This window comes from Panthera onca, chromosome A2 (assembly GCF_046562875.1).
Source record: "Panthera onca isolate mPanOnc1 chromosome A2, mPanOnc1 haplotype 2, whole genome shotgun sequence".
NCBI lineage: Eukaryota > Metazoa > Chordata > Mammalia > Carnivora > Felidae > Panthera > Panthera onca.
This window is the reverse complement of record NC_138340.1, coordinates 36,473,966-36,491,856: the sequence shown is the minus strand read 5'-3', so window position 1 is coordinate 36,491,856 and position 17,891 is coordinate 36,473,966. Positions and strand designations below refer to the sequence as shown.

Here is a 17,891-nt window from a genome sequence, read left to right as displayed (position 1 = left end):
AAATACCTGATGGTTCCCTGGGGGTGTTTTGTTTATTTATATACTATACGTGAAATAAGATCTCCCACCTATTCATAAGGAATCTGGCAACAACGTTATTGCCTGGCTGGCACAGCCGGGAAGGCATTATTTCTTTGGAATTGAACACTTCCTCTACATCTAGATATTGGAGAGGCAGGAGACTTAATTTGCCAAAAGCTATGAATAATTAAGGCGCTAGCTATAAGGCATTTCTGTAGTAACGCGACTAAATAAAAAGCAGGCTGAAGCGGCACTGAGGCTGCCTTTTAACAAAGACTTACTTTATGAGTGAAGCTTTGAATTTGGTTAAAGTAGCAGACTGAGACATTTGCCTTCAATTTGGAGCTAAACCTTAAAAGCTGATTCATCAGCCGTATATCTATCCTGCTGATATCTTGCCTAGATGGGTTCTGTTATAGCAATTAATTAGGGTTAACAAACAACTGAAGTAGAAAATGGTGGGAGAATGTGGTTGAAAAAAAGATCAACACCCTTTGCTTTTTATTAAGCATGACATGTTCTAACAAAGGCCTCAGCTTGTTTCTTGGGATTAAGCTGTCCCCTCATCCCCAACACCTCAAAGCTAGAATTTCTTGCAAACCCTGAGTGGAGTCATTGCCTTCCAGCAGGAGGTAACTTAGACAGAATTTGAGATATTCAAGTGACCATAAGAGGCCGGGTCAGCTCCCCTGTGGCAGGCAGTTGGCACTGAGTGGGGAGCATACAGTTCAGAACAGCAGAGGCTATAGACTCAAAGTTTAGCAAATTTGACCTTGACCAAACTGCTTTCCCCCCTTGAGCCTCCTGGGTATAAGGGGAGAACTGTAGTACCTGCATTATGAACAGGATGAAAAATTCATGAGATAGTATCTGTAACACTAAATGCCCTTCCTGATATAAACAAATGCTCAATAAATGTTAGCGCTTGGGTATGTACCGTACTTAACAGCAGACCCGTCCGTAGAAGGTACTTGATAAAGTAGCACCGGGTATTACTATTGTTTTTTATAAGTGATACTAGTTCTCTGGAAAGTACATTCCCATCTTTACAGGCAAGGATGTTCACTGAAAGAGACTGTGGTTTCCCACAGCGTGTGTAGGGTGGGCCTTGGGTATTTTTTATTGTCTTCACACAGTAGACCCACATTTTAAGCCAATACAAAAACTCTAGGAAATACAGGCAGCTCCCATTAGGGTCGCTAAGGAAATAATCTCTCTTTGTCCAACACTTTGATGATCCTGATAACAAATGAACTTCGCATCCCACCACATTGGCTGGAAAAGACCAACCCCCGCAAAAGGCAGGTTCCCCATTGAGCATTCAGTGGCCTGTGTACTTCAAACCCTGTATATTTTGCTTGTCCCCACCCTTCACTCTCCACATTACTCTGAGTTACACAGACTAGAAGAGGGGCTGACAAACTGTGACTCACAAGAGAAAACTGTCCTGTCCCTCGTTTTTGCAAATAAAGTTTTATTGCACACACAGCCTTCTGTTTTTGTAAATAAAGTTTTATTGGCACACAGCCCTGCTCACCCGTTTGCTTGGTGTCTATGGCTGCTTTTGCATTACAGTGGCAGAGTTGAGTAGCTGTGACTTAACTACTTACAGTCAAGTAGTTCATACAAAGATGATATTGGCCACAAAGGTGAAAATACTTGCTGTCAGCTCCTTTACAGAAAAAGTTCAACAGTTCCCACACTAGAAAAAAAGCAATGTATTGGGTACAGAATGCTAGAGGGAAAAAGGTCCATACTTCAGTCATAGAAAAAATAGAACTTGAAGGAATATGAAAGAATTTTCTCATCAAAAATTTAGTCACCAGGAAAATAATAAATAAATATTCAGGATGAATGTTTAGTTTGCCTTTACGAGGTCCTTTGTTGTAGAACATGATTGGAGTTACAGATTGACTCGTTTGTTTGTTCATTTATTTGTACCTAAAATAATGATCAGAGTGCTTACCCCATCCCTGCTACTGTCCCAAGGTGTCAACCACACAAGGTCAAGATAGGCGTTTTTCCTGCATCAAGAAATCTATTGTCAAGGAGGAGAGACAGATAAGGAAATGAAACTCTGTGGGAGGCCCTTGGCCAAGGTGCTCTAGGCACACAGTGGAGGAAATCTAAGTCAGACTGGAGAAAAGCAAAAAGGGAGAGGAAGAGAGCCAAGGAGGCTTCCTGGAGGAGGCAATTCTCAAGCTGAGGTTTGAGGGGAAAGTAGGAGTTGGATAGATGAAGAAACGCAGAAGGGCATTTCAGGCATAGGAAAACATGTCTTTGGTGGAATTATAAACAGTTTTTTAAGGCCGATGGGGAGAGAGGGCAGGAGCAGGGGAGAGAAAAAGAGCGAGTCGGAATCAGAGGCAGAGATTTTGATTGAGAGTAACATCTGAATTTGAATGATCTTTTACTTTAGGATTTTGATATTTTTCTGCAGAACTTCGGGGGCAGGGGAGAGGTTGATTTAGAAGTATCACTGGCAGCAGTGAGGCTGACAGATTTGGGAGAGGGTGACATAGTGGAGGCGGGAAAGGAAGGGGAGCTAGGGGCTGCTGCAGTGACACAGGTGTATAGGTCAGGATAGGCTAGCTTTTGCCATGGCAACAAACAGCTCCAGTATCCTAATGGCTTAAAGTTTGTTTGTGGTTCACACTACCGTCGCATCACAGGTTGTCCATAAGCTCTGCTCATCACTGTCACTTAGACTCACAGAATGTTCTTTCACGTTGCCAGTTACCATGATGGAGAGTGAAGAGCTCCTCGGGACTTGGCACTGGCAACTAAATGCTTGGCCTCTAAGTAGCTCCTGTGACTTCTTGCGGGTCCTTGGTCAGAGCTGACCAGTCACGCACTCAACTGCAGGGGCCAGGTAAGCAGTCCTACCCTGGAACAGCGTGAATGCTGATGCAGATTTGGTTCCTGAAACAAATTAACGAGCAGGAAGTTTACCAGAGAGCGCACTGGGATCAACACCTGTAGAAGGGAATAGAAAGAAGCAGGAGGAGCAGAGGAGAAAAGGGGCTATAATTCAGGCTCAGCAATGCCTTCAGCTGCCCTCATGGGTAGCTCTGGAACTGAGAGTTGTCCCCATTTGGAACAAGAGGGCTGTTCTTCCCTCCCACCTACATCAACACGTTGTTGGCAGTAGACTGCCCTTGAGAACACGGAGTGACCTTGACCTTGAGGTAGGCAGCTCTATAAGGGAGGGCAATCCCCAGAGGGAGCTGAGAGCTGTCAGCTTAGAATGTTCCTGGTAGCTGAGGGAATAAGTCTGGGCAGCACATCATGGGGTCTTCTGCAAATGCCTGCCCAACAGGTGCCGGGATCAAAGCCTGAACTGAGGAAGGACCCACAGGAAGGAAGTGGAAAGTAAAGATTGCGTTGATTTAAAGGATGTAGAATCTGGCTTCAGGACACAGTCTCACTCTCAGGGCGGCCTCCTGATTGGAACCTACACTGTTGAAGGGATTGGGCAGCCATGGAGTCAGTTAACAGCAGCAACACATACAGAAAGGAGAGAAAACTTGGCAGATAAATGAAATACGAGTCTCCTTATCACTGAGCAAATTCATCTCCCACCTTTTCTGGTAACCAAAGACTAGGGTTTTAGGGCAAGGAACTGAGATGTGAAGATACCCCAAAACTGAAAAGGAAAACGGTCTTAATGTTCTAGCCCATCACTTGACAGAAGTATACTTCTGAAAGACTGTGTTACTTAAAATCGACAAAATCAGTCTCAGTATCTTTGAAAAGCATTTCGGAGCCTTTGTCATCCAGCTTGAGAAACACCAAGTTAAAGACTCTCCTGCCTTTCAGATTGGTGTTTGTTTTTCCTCCTACCGTCCTTTCTCGGTGGAGTGGCAGTACAGAGTAACTTCCTGTTTATCCCCCTCTTCTGTTTATTTTGAACATTGGCTTTGTGATGTCTGATTTGGAGGCTATGGAAAAGTGTGAAGGATTCGAATAGGAAATCAGACCTGTAGTTCTAAACTTTACAGCAAGATGATATGACTTCAAGCACAGAAAGGAGGCAGAAAATTAGACCCTCGTGAAAAAAATTAAAATTGCCATCTCTATGTAATTACACATATGTGTGCCTCTAGGTGTTCATATGTAACGTATAGATTCTGGCATCCTTGAAAACAAACTTGGCTTGAAAGAGGCTGATGAATGCGATAAATTAAATAGTACCACTTTCCCCCTAATGTCCTAATCGTTTTTAGTCTCTTGAATTTTGTGTTTTGGGCAAAGCTTGTTGATTAAATAACTATTTTTCCCTAACTAGTGCTTTTATGTAGTGTCCCTGCCTTGACTAATAGCTACTAATTATGTAGCAGCCGCTGTGTGCTGAGTCTTCTGCTTGGCACTTTAATTGCGTTATCTTAAAACAAGACAAAACAAGACCAAAACCCCTGAGGGTTTTTTTTTTTTTCAATATACAAACATATAAAAGATAGTATGAGTAAAAAAGCCATGCACCCACCACTCGGTTTTAAGACATCTTAATATTTTGCCATGTTTGCTTCAGATACTTTTTAAAAATGTAACCAAACTATATAGAATCAGTTGAAACCACCCTCGTACTTTTCCTCTCTCCCTAAAATCCTACCACTAAGTTCATGGGTCTCATTCCTGGGCATGTTTTGATAATTTTGACACCTATGTTTGTATCTATAAATAGATAACCCTTCTATGTTTGTCAAATTTATAGAGGATATATCATTCTACTGCCTTATTATTCTCTCAACAAGCTTTTGGGATTTATCTCTAAATTCATTTTAATCCCTATATTCCATCGCATGAATATAACCAATCTTCTGTTGATGGATACTTAGGTTGCATACAATTTTTCAGTGTCTCAAAAGACAATAGTGAAAAGTTTTGTATTTGTTTCCTTGGGCTTATGATCAAGAACTTCTCCAGTGTATGTACAGAAGATTTTTAGCTTTATGAGATGCTGTGTCTTATCTTTGTCCTTGTAACAACTCTACAAGATGATATCATGAACCCCACTTTATTGGTTTTATGTACTTATTAACTAATAAGTCATGGTGCTGGAATTTGAACAGAGCTCTGTCTGATTCCAGTGCTCAGCCTCTTGCCACTGACTTGCTACTTTATTTATTAAGAGGTAAACAGCACATAAAGATAGAGTCTTATCAATTTATTAACTTAGTCTTTCACTCAAACAAACATGGGGTGGAAACATAGCCTCGTGCTTCAAAATGAAGTCCGTGCACTCAAACTGCCTGAATTCAAATTCCTAACTCACCTTTTTTAGCCATGTGAGTTCTGAGACTGATTTTTTGGGCTGTAAAATATAGATAATTAGAGTATCTCACTTAAAGCGTTTCTCTCCTGGGATCACGGTAGAAATTAAACATATTGATATTGTCAGTAAATATTGTTAGATATATGTGGGGGTAGATGGTTGGTTGGATGGGTGCATGAGTGCCTGGTAAATAGTTATCTTTATAGGTTCAGTGTTTTCAGTTTCTTATTTATGTGAATAACCATTGGAACCCCTAAAGTCTGCAGAAGCCTTGGATCCTCCCTCCTCCTCTCCGCATTATGAAGCTATTAAACTTTCCTCTTCTCGACCCTGAACCCTAGACTCTTATGCACGAAGGCTATGGAACCCCACTGACCGCTGTCTTTCTCATCTGTGTAAGCTCTCCTTTGATATGACCCTGAGATTTGCAACTGCTAAGGAGATCCAGTTATTACAAGCATCATGCTACCCTTGAGTAATGTAGCCAGCAAATATTTTTACAGAAATGAGTTTGTCTCATTAAAATGTGATTAGATGCTTATTATCTGAGAGAGAAAAGGGCCTTGATAAAATAGGGAAATAGAATGAGCTGTAGTTAGCTGGACCCGGTAAAATCAAGGCTTCCTGACTTAGCAGCTGTGTGACCTTGAGCCAAGCTGCTTAATTGCTCTGAGCCTGTTTCTTTACCAATACAAAGATAAAATAATACTCACACTTACATGGTATGAAGCTTAAAAATAACATGGGTTGAAAAACTTGATCCTAAGCTTAATGTTATCATACTAGGAGTTATGAGTGCAAAGTCTGACCAGGATGTAACTCCAAACACTTTTCATTTAATAGCTGTATGGCATGGGCAAATTATGGGACCTCTCTGTGCCTCATTTTCTCGTGTTTGAGATGAGGATGATAATAGGGCCTACCACCCGGGGTTGTTGAGGGGACAACACAAATAAATAGATTTCACTAGGGTGCCTGGCTCATGGTAAGCGTTTCAAAAGTGTTAGCTATGGTGGGGCGCCTGGGTGGCTCAGTCGGTTAAGCATCTGACTCTGGATCTCGGCTCAGGTTTGTGAGATCAAGCCCTCAGCTGGGCTCTGTGCTGAGAGTGCAGATTCCGCTTGGGATTCTCCTTCTGCCTCTCCCTACTCGTGGGGTGGCTCTCTCTCTCTCTCTCTCTCTCTCTCTCCCCTCCTCAAAATAAATAAACTTTTTTAAAAAAGTGTTAGCTATGGCTATTTCTATTTAGTGAACATTTTCAGTGTCAGACATAGTGCTAAGCCCTTTATAGTTACCATTTCATTTAAGTCTCCTAACAGCGACATGTAATAGATATTACTGAACCCACCTGGCAAACGGGGGACCTGTTTAGAGCTGCTAAGTAACTTGTCCACAAGCAAAGATTGGAGCTCCGTTCTGTCTAAATACAAATCCCATTCACTCAGCCATCGTAGGGGATGGGCTTAGTTTGCAAACCATTCAGCCTCTTCCTTTGCCACCTTTGCCTGCCTGAAGTCCTAGGACTGCCGTAGTCTCCATTCTCCTCTGCCAAACCCTAGCGGCATAGCAGGGATTAATGACCTGGTTGAGCCTCAGTCGTGAATGGTCTCAATCCAGGCTCCAGAAGCAACTCAGATCACACCATTCTCTTATGTGAATCCCTCCTGTGACGTCCCAACTCAGAAAAGCCTAGGCTCACCATACCCACAAGGCTCCACGTGATCAGCGCCCCTTTCTCTAGGTTCCTGTACCCCCGCTGTCTGCAAACACACTCAGCTTCTGGTGTTCACTCCTCACACTTGTCCCCTAACTCTTCTCCAGTGACACTGGCCTCCCTGCTGTGGCTTAAGCCCACCAAATGCATTCCACCCTCAGAGCCTTTGCCCTTGGGGTTTTCTCTGCCTGGAAGGAACCTGGGGTTTTCTCTTTTCCTCCTCTCCACCCCAGACTAAGAGGCCACCCCTGACCTTTCTCTTATCCTGCTTTATTTTTCTTCCTAACCCTATTGCCACCTAATGTTAGAACTTTATTTAGACGCTCACTGGTGTCTGCCCAACCAGATACATTAGCTGAAGACGGGCAGGGACTTGGCTTTGTTGGCTGTAGTGTCCCCAGTGCCTGGAACCTAATCTACCCTTCGGAAATACTCGTTGACTAAATGAACAAAGGAATCTGCTTCAGACTTTAAGAAGCTCACTCTAGCCACTCTGCGGGGAGTGTCTAGGGATGGGTAAGACAATTACGAGGCTGTTTCTAATGTCCAGTGAGACCTGCTGGGGACCTGGGTAGGAGTGACGGCAGCCTGTGGTGTAGGGAGATACCAATAATTCGGAGGAGGGAAAAAGTAGCATTAGGGGAACTCTGTCCAAAGGGGATGTTTGCGGTCTATAAAGTTGAGGAAACTTCATGCAAGGAAAAAGCCGTGCAGGTAGAAATGTATTTGTGTGTGTATGTTTATTGCTTTTCCTTATTGAAAATAGCCCCCAGCCAACGTAAGTATTGTAGCTTGAGAATAAATTTGTTTGGGTTCTCTGACGTGTTCTCAGATGTGCCTGTGCTTCCAGTTCATTCAAAAAGCAGTGTTTGAGATCGGAGACTAGGCTATTTCCTCCAGGGCCTGTGAAAACGGACTCGCCCAAGGACCCTAGCTTGTGTGGCCAGCCAGCTTGCAAGTCCCGGTCTGTGCCCAGCCCAGGGTGGGGAAGTTGGCAGTTTCTGCAGCTCTTGTCAGCTCTGACTGTCAAGTGATCGCTGTTTCCTGTGCCCAGCCCTGTGGTTAGGTTCTGGAAGGTGCCCTGTGTTGCCTGACCAATGCTGACAGACACTTCAGACGTTGTGCTTTCTTTCTTTTTTTTTTTTTTTTTTTTTTTTTTTTTTTTTTTTTGGCCTGCTGTGGACGGCTCATCATTCTGACCCTGTCTCGTGTCATGCCCATCCATTGGAGTAACGGATAGAAGGAAGGACCCCCTGGATTTGCCTGGATTCTTGGGAGAAAAGAAAAAAACAACAACATTTTTTTTTTCTGGTCTTCATTAGTGTTTAATTAAAAGCTTGCTTTTCCCTAGGTCTTTGGCCGTGTCCAGGCTTTTTAAAATTCTGCAAGCAAAGACAATATAAAGAGAATTTGACCCTTTGAGTTACAAGAGCTGCTTATTGTGTCTAATTATCAACCTCAAATAACGACAGAATCATAAGCCCCAGCAAAAAAAGTAATACTAGGAATTTCCCAAATAATTCCTGAAGGAAAAGTGCATCTACCTTTAATAAATACTCTAATACCAGTTTTTAAATGAAATTAATGTTTAAGTTTGAAACAATCTGATCAGGGTATAAAGAGTCTTAACTCTCAACTCATATTTAAATTGATGGGCTTCTTTCTTCCTTAACTTTTTATATGTTAATATTTCAAGGTCTTGATGCCAAGTATTGGTCCAGCCAAGCTCATAAGACTTGGTTCTCAAATACCTTTTGGAAATGATATATTTTAGCGAATGTGTTTTTCCTTTAATAAACTTCAGAAGCCAACTCCCAGTTTCAAAATAACAATTTTTTTCTGAGATGTTAGTGCCAGAGTCTGAACAGTGGCCTTTATTCACGACCAAGTCGGATCAATTTAATTTTTTTTCAGACTCCTACGCTACATTAGGTAATAAATACAGCAAAACTTTGCCACACCTTTGTGCTGTATATTGTGTGTGTTTTAAGTAAATCAAATTTAATTATGGTCTTTCTATCCTTTTCTCTTTCCTCCTGACTTTTTTTTTTTTTGTATATTTTCTCTGAGCTAACTAGGTCATGTTTAAGCATATGAATAATTTATAATGTATATGTATATGCATGTGTGTGAGTACCAATATACAAATAAATGTATAAATACGTGACTGTATCTGAAGTTTTTCCAGAAAGTAGAACCATGAACCAACATTTTCACCAAACATAACTTCTGCTTTTTTTCCCCCATCTTCAACATCACTTTTTTTTTTAGATTGATTTATTTATTTTGAGAGAGAGAGACAACCCGAGTCGGGGCGTGAACCTGTGAACCGCGAGATTATGACCTGAGCCAAATTCAGAGTCAGACGCTTAACCAGACTCCCCGTTCAACATCACTTTTTAAGTTATGTTATGACCCTGAAGTAATTAGTCAGTGCCAATAATCTGGTTAGGTTCCGTAACAGATGGTCTTTTTTAGGAAGTTGCTGTCAATTTTGATGAAGTTTAGGAAATGAAAACCGATGAACAACCTCATCTGTTTCCAACAGTTTAAAGAGAAGAAACCAGACAACTGGTTCTGTGCTGAAGCTCCCATGTCACCTCCCAGCTCAGCTTAGCTCGCCTGCCTGTGAAATGGGGCCATTCCGTGGCTGCTGCATGGGGGGTACCGAGCATTTAAGTAGGGGGCAGTAGAACGAGTTGCTCACAAGGCGACACTTGCCCCCTCTCCTTCCCCAGCAACCACCCACCCTCTGCAAGACCAGATAGGAGGTTCCAGGCCTGAGGAACGTGTGAAGAAAAAACACAGATGAAACGGGCAACAACAGTTCGATGTCTCTACACCGAAGCAGCTCCATTCATTATTTACAGATATTTAATGACATCTGTTCTGTTTTAATGGACCTTGTAATGAGATGAAAAGTGTTATCTACTTCCTTTGAGTGGTATGCACATATCCTTTGGGAGCTGAGGAGTTGGCATCATATGGATGTGAGCCTTAATCCAGTGCCTTATCCCTGACTGGCTGTACTGCCTAGGACAGGATGCCTAACCCCTTTGAGCCTCAGCTGCATCATCTACAAAATGGGGACAGAATATCTCAAAGTATTGTCATCAGGTTTAAGTGAAAGAATACCATTGGACTGCTCAGTTCAGGACTGGGAATGGGACAAGAATTCAGCAAATTATAGTTTACGAAAAAGGCCCTGACTACTAATATAGGCAGAAAAGTCAAGGAAAAGTATCCTAGAAATAAGATGCTGTTTTCCTCCCTCATCTAAATGAACTTTCCTAAAATAAGGATTAGAGAGGCGATGGACATTTTGAAGCAGGAGAATTTAATCATAATTGACCTGGTAAATTGCTACAACCTTTTCAGAGGAAAGCTGAGTTATAGCCAATCAAAATATGAAGTATGTGACCTCTTTGACCAAACATATCCACTTTAGGAAGTCATCTTAAGGATATCTCACATAATGTTATCTGTGCAAGATTTTCGTTTGCACCATTATTTGAAATAGCAACCCCTTGGAGATGTGAATAGGAGAACAGATGATAAAATGATTAACACTTCTGTACCATGGACTCCATGAGATCAGCAGGAAGAATGTAGAACTATATATCACAGCCTACCCAAATTGTCAGTTATATAATTTTGAGTGAAAACAAAGACTAAAGACAGAACAGTATACAAGATGAGTGTGTGTGTGTGTGTGTGTGTGTGTGTGTGCACGCACGTGTGGAGAGAGTGAAACAGATACAGATATTATGCAAGAAATGTGTGTATGTATTCCTTTACATGGGAGAATAGGGTTGGAAATATATTAAAAACCATTATATAATGGAAATTATATAATGGAAATATATGATAAAGACCATTAAAATTTTTACCCCAGGGAAATGTAAGTGGATGAAGGGAGAGCTTTCTACTTGTTTTACATTCCTTATTCTTTTTTTTTTAAATTGTTTAAAAACATTCATTTTTGAGAGTGAGAGAGACAGAGCATGGGGGCGGTGGGGTGCAGAGAGAGAGGGAGACACAGAATCAGAAGCAGGCTCCAGACTCTGAGCTGTCAGCCCAGAGCCCGACGCGGGGCTCGAACTCACGGACTGCAAGATCATGACCTGAGCCGAAGTTGGACCCTCAACCGACTGAGCCACCCAGGCACCCCTACATTCAAAATTCTGAATTTAAATTTTTTATAGCAAGGATATATGTAATTTTTTATAATTTGTAAAGCATCCTATTCCAAACAGTTGATCCAGGTTACTGTGAAAAGTGTTTCTGGGGAACAGGGATCTGTCCTATGTAATCCTGTGTCATTGCATCCAGTGTGTAGTATGTCTCCCCAAGTATTTGTCTTGTGTGTCCATTTAATAATGATTACTAATCATTACCGGAAGGATTACTATTGAGTAAAAAATAATATTTCTCCTCATCTGAGTACCACAGATTTTTTTTTTTATCATTAAAATAATATAAATCCAGGAACACCAGGGTGGCTCAGTTGGTTAAGTATCTGACTCTTGATCTTTGCTCAGGTCATGATCTTATGCTTCGTGAGATCAAGTCCCATGTTGGGCTTCACAATGACAGCATGAAGCCTGCCTGGGATTCTCTCTCTTTCCCTCTCTCTCTGCCCCTCCCCTGCTCGCTCTCTCTCTCTCTCTGTGTGTGTGTGTGTGTGCCTCTCTCAAAATAAGTAAATAAACTTTAAAAAAAATAAATAACATAACATAACATAAATCCATTAATACAACTGTTATAGAAACGCATGGCCTAGGGGCACCTGGGTGGTTCAGTGGGTCTTGATTTCGGCTTAGGTCATGATCTCGTGGTTTGTGAGTTCGAGTCCCGCATCAGACTCTTTGCTGACAGTGTGGAGTCTGTTTGGGATTCTCTCTCTCCCTTTCTCTCTGTCCCTTCCCCACTCTCTCTCTCTCTCTCTCTCTCTCTCTCAAAATAAATAAATAAACTTTAAAAAATGAAATAAATGCATGGCCTAGAGTGAAGCTACTTTATCAGTGATATGTATTCACCAGATATTTTCTAAACCTAGAGTGGCATACATATTTACATTAATATAATTTTTTACAAAGGTGAGATCATCCTATTCATCTAATTTTGAAATGTATTTATTTACTGACATATTTAAGTTCTGATCTCTCATTATTTTCCATAACTGTGATATGGAATATCTATTCCATATTATATTCTATGATATGAATATACCATAATTAATTTCCCCAGTCTCCTATTACCAGGCATTTAGGTTGCTTCCAGTTTTTACTAAGTGCTAAAGTGAACATCTTTGTATGCAAAACATTTGTGGGAGAATTTCAGCAAGATAAATACCTTGTTTGGAAATAATTTGGATTTTCAAAAAGGTTGCACCAATTTATGCTGCTGTAGAATGAACAAGAATCCTTCTTTTCCATACCCTAGCCAACAACTTTTGATTTATACCACTCTCCTAGCCAAAAAATTTATATTGCAGACCTTTGTTTCATTTTATTTCATTTATTAGTGGAGCTGTCCCATTTTCAAACTTTCTTATGGGCCATAATGCTTGGAACACTGGAGTTGTTCTTGCCTGAGAACATCAGGAGAATCACATTCTGCATTTTATCACAGTATAAATTGGTTTGCATGTTTTCAGAGCCAGACTTGAGAGCAAATTTTAGTCTCATAGAAAATGTCATCTCAAAGTAGTATGGTATTCTCTTGTATAGTTAAAATAAGTTTATGTAGAGCATTGCTGGGTTAAAATCCAAGTATCCTAAAGATACATTTTCATTTTCCCTCTCTGTCATGCACTGCCATCTTAAGATTTAGAAATAGTGGGGAATAGTTCTTTCTATGTTTGCTATCCTGTTTGATTTCATACTGTGGTTTCCCCCATTTACTATTTAGTGGATTTCAGCAATTTTGTTTTTTCTCTTCTATGAATGTTCTGTACTCCATTTAGATAAGCTGGAAAGGAATCACAAAGGCCTTTATTTATTTATTTTGTAACAAGGGATAAAGCTTGGGGCAGGAGAGCAAAACGGCACCCCATTTATTTTCTCTTTTTCATCTTAGATGCCCTAGGCCATTGAGCTTATTTAGCCCTCTAAATCCATATTTATTAACTAAAATATAATTTTTCCAGAGTTGAACTGTCTCGATGAGATTTCATAGCCACAAGTGACCATGAAACTGTCTTTTGTCTCATTTTGGGAGCCACCAGAACTGAGGACTTAGGTGGTGGAAACTGCTCGTCCCATTAATGTCGTGGCTGTTCGGAAGCTAGCGCCTTGAGGGTGATGATGGGTTGACCTGCAGACCCATTTGCGTATAGCCTTCCACCAGGGCCAACCTAACTCAGAGGTAAATTGGAATTGCCACAGGAAACCCTTCAACGAGGGCTTGCCTCATGTTTTAGCTGTGCAGCACTCCCCATTGGCGTTCTGCCAGCTCCCCACTCTCTTTTGGAGGTGCCCACCATGCACATGGCAAAAGGGCAGGTCCCCGTGCAGATTTCCTACCGTGGCTGCTAAGGAGGCTAGATCTTACTCTGTCTGCCTTCCAGTTCAACTAGAGGACAGGCCCAAGGCCTCAACCTGGCCCCCGGCACCTGTGCACTCCTGCTCTTGGAGTGGTGAGCTGGAGGAGCAAACATTTGGAAGTGAGAACCACAAAGGCAGCGGTGGCCATGCAGCACAGACACGATGGTTGCATGACATGATACTGGCTGTGTTTGTTCCCTTATGGGTTCTCTTGTTCTCCATTCATTTTCTGAGCCTGCTTCCAAGAGCCAATTTTTCCCCCTTCTTCCATCCTAAGAGGCCTGATTTGGTCAGGAATCAATATCACCCTCCATGCAACTTGGGAATATTCTGGCTACTCCCTAAGCTAGTGCTTCCCAACTTTTTTTCATGTCATGGAGCACATATGATAATGTTGGTATGGCACCCAGGGTAAATGTTTATGAGGCTGCTCAAGGCTTAAGGTAACCAGTGCAGTCTCAGGAAGATATCAAAGACTTCTAGGGTCACGTCCAGAGGACCCAGGAGCTGACTCCAAGAATTGACCAAGATGCAACAGTTCAAACATCAGTAAAGACAATACTTTTAATGGTTTAAAACACATATAATGTATTTAAATGCAGTGTTTATAAATACTTAAAAAAATTTTTTTTAATGTTTATTCATTTTTGAGAGAGAGTCAGAGAGCATGACTGGGTGAGGGGCAGAGAGAGAGAGGGAGACACAGAACTTGAAGGAGGCTCCAGGCTCTGAGCTGTCAGCACAGAGCCCAATGTGGGGCTCGAACCCATGAACCGTGAGATCATGACCTGAGCCGAAGTCGGACGCTCAACTGACTGAGCCACCCAAGCACCCCAGTGTTTATAAATACTTAAAAAAATCATTTGGGCCACCATTGGAAGTGCCAAGTCATTATCTTGAAAACTGGTAAATAAAGGTAAAGAGTCAAGCATTTGCCCTATGTCTCCTGTAATGAATCCTGTCACTGGGTAACCTGTTAATAGATGAAGGGAAATTTCTTTTTTTTTTTAGTTTATTTATTTATTTTGAGAAAGAGAGTGAGAGTAAGCAAGCATGGGGGAGGGAGAGGGGAAGAGAGAGAGGGAGAGAGAAAATCGCAAGCAGGTTCCATGCTGTCAGTGCAGAGTCCAAGGCAGGACTCGATCTCACAAACCATGAGATCATGATCTGTGCTGAGAACCAGAACCTGATGCTTAACCGACTGAGCCACCCAGGTGCCCTGAGGCGAAATTTCTCATTACTGAAATATTCTTGCTAATAAATAAAGGGTGACAAATAGAAGGTCACCATATTGCAATCCTTAATTCATTAAATGATGTAGCTATTGAGCTAACATCAAAAAAGAGAAGGCCCTCCTAATGGAGGAACACACTTGGTAACCTATGAGACAATCTTGCCAAAGATGATGCATCTGGAATCTGATTGAGTCTTCAGATTCAACCAACTTATGGGAAATACAGTGGATAGAGGACCATGTTAAATGACACCATACAGATATAATCAGCAAAACTCAGCTGGTGAAATGTACAGGATAAACAGCTCAGTTTCTTCAATAAATAAATTACAATGAGATAGAAGAGAGAAAGAAAGCAAGATGAGTGGAAGGGAAACCTATAGGTTAATAGAGATTCAGGAGAAGTATTGACAAATTGTAAAGTATGGACCTTTTCCAGGTCAAAATGGAAACAAACTTGAAAAAAACACATTAGCAAGACAACTGGAAATTTGAGCACTAACTGGAAATCTGATGATACTAAGTAATATTGTCACTTTTTTTTTAACATAATTGGGGTTATGCTTTTAAAAAGAGTCCTTATCTTTGGGCACCTGGGTGGCTCTGTCATTAAGCATCTGACTTCGACTCAGGTCATGATCTCGTAGTTCATGAGTTCAAGTCCCACATCAGGTGAGCTTGAGCCCCACTTCTTTCTCTCCCTCTCCCTCCCTCTCTCTCTCTCTCTGGCCCTCACTCATTTGCTCCCCTCTCTCTCTCAAAAAACAAAAGAGTCCTTATCTTATACATTGAAATGTTTACAGATTAAAGTATTTGAATGCTTAGATTTGCTTCAGAGTAAAAGGACAGAAGGACAGAAAGTGGATGAGAGCATTAATGAAACAAGATCAGCCATGTGTTCATAAGTGTTGAAACTGGGTGAAGGATACATGAGGGTTCATTGCACAGGCTGTCACTTTTTGTAAGGGCTTGGAATTTTCCATCATAAAAAGTTTTGTTTCGTTTTAAAAGAAATGCAAAGGGAGAGGGGAAAAAGAAAAAACAAAAACAGAGTCTTCAGAAATACAGGAAGGAAACCTAGGAGCATGCCTGTGTACTAACCCCTGGACACATTGCTCATTGCCTGCAGTGGCCAAACGGAAAGGCTGTATAAGAATGTCAGCCCTGGGTTCGAATCCTGTTCTACACCCAACTGGGGGACTTTTAGTGCCAGATTCGCTAAGGCTCAATTTCTCGTTTGTAAGATAGAGATGAACTACTCCCCATTTCAGAGGGTTGTTGTTCGGATAAAAGAAGATAATCTGTATAGCATGGGGCCTTGGACCTAGTACCAGTTAGCACTCAGTAAATATGGGCTCTTGACTATTATTTTATTGTGTGTAGCATTTAAAATCAGAAAATTAGGCAAAAGTGAATACATGCACTTTTCAATGGATGTTGGAACATTTTTGATGATTTCTGAACTCCAAGGCCTTTTTTGGTTCCTTTTTCCAAACACGGGAATGAGATCAGATTTTGTAGTATTTATGTCCATTGCCTGAAAAACTGCATGAACCCTATGATGGCACCAAATCAGAAGTCCCTGAGCTGGTCCTGTGAAGCAGACAGAAAGGAAACCCTCACATTGCTTACCTTTCTTCCTCTGTCTTTTTCACCTCTGTTTTTCCATTTATGGTTAAGAAAGTGAGAGAATCTGCCTAGAACAAGAAACTTCCCTCTTTTTCTTCCTGGAGGGGAACATGAGTAATGGACTTTTCCATCAGGGTTGTTTTTCCTGGGCATGGTGTCCCCCCTCCAACTGCTAAAACATGTGATCCTGAAGGAGACCGTAAATAAACTTCAAATATTCCTTATCGGTCAGTGATGCTGTCCCAGTTTCTAATACATTATGAAGTAGTTTTCTGTATTTGGTGCTCTTCCTTTTAATTTTAAGTTTATTTATTTATTTTGAGAGTGAGAGAAAGCACGAGTCAGGGAGGGGCAGAGAGAGGGAGAGAGAGAGAGAATCCCAAGCAGGCTCCACACTGTCAGCACAGAGCCTGACGCAGGGCTTGAACCCAAGAACCGTGAGATCATGACCTGAGCTGAAGCCAGATGTTTAACCAACTGAGACACCCCGGCACCCCGGTGCTCTTCCTTTTAAAACAGAAGTTCTATTTGGGACACCTGGGTGGCTCAGTCAGTTGAGTGTCCAACTCTTGATTTCAGCTCAGGTCATGATCCCAGGGTGGTAGGATCGAGGACCAAGATGGGCTTCCGAGCTGAGTGTGGAACCTGCTTGGGATTCTCTCTCTCTCTCTCTCTCTCTCTCTCTCTCTCTCTCTCTCTCTCTTTTTCTAAAATAAATAAAGAATTACAAGACAGCAGAACTTTAAATCAAGTATGGGCCATTTCTGAGCATGGGATCCTGGAGGGACTACACAGGTCACATACTCATTAGGCCAAGCGCCTAATAGACACCCAAAAACTAGTTATTGGAGTGAATGCAAATCTAAGAAAAGCCAGTCTCCAAAGAGCTCTGACATACAAACTGATAAAAGATTATGAACAGAAACCAGCCTGTGTGTGAAAGGGGTGCATAATTTCTCAACCGCAGGGTTGGCCGTGAGGTGAAAAAGAAGATGTCCACTCTGTTCTCCTTGCAAAACACCAACATAGGCTGTAAATCCCTTGAGGGTCTTGACTGGAGCGTTTTCATCCTGACTTCCCTCACAGGGCCCTGCACATATGTGGTGCTCAGTGAATATTTGAAATGAACTCAGCTGGTCCTGGGTGTGGAAGGAGAGAAGGATGAGGAGTTATAAAGGAAATACACCTTTCTTTAGTGCAAACCTCACTAAATTCAGGAGGAGGGGAGCTGGCCTTCAAGGTTGTCCTCTTAGTATATGGCAAATGGTTCAGAGCTAGACTCGGCCATCAGATTTTTAGAAAACCAGTACACTGTGGGTGTTGGGATCTTATGGTGCATTTGGCATTTCTCCGGTATATGAAATGCTCTGTAATGAGAGTGATCATTTTGTGATTAATGCAAAGCATTAATCCAGAACAAAAACACACTTCTCTGATCCCTCTAAGTGAGGAGTATGGGATAGAGTTGGT

General features: G+C 41.7%; 1 protein-coding gene across 8 annotated transcripts in view; it reads left to right on the top strand.

The window, feature by feature from the left end:
- Positions 1 to 17,891, top strand: part of FRMD4B (FERM domain containing 4B) — a 321,761-nt gene that overhangs the window by 155,225 nt on the left and 148,645 nt on the right. For 2 of the 8 annotated variants that reach the window (XM_078442822.2, XM_078442826.2), the window contains one exon: positions 2,758 to 2,893. The exons of the other annotated variants lie outside the window; for them this stretch is intronic. The gene's annotated coding sequence lies outside the window, so the exon portion shown is untranslated. The remainder of the gene's footprint in view (positions 1 to 2,757; positions 2,894 to 17,891) is intronic. 8 annotated transcript variants of the gene reach the window in all.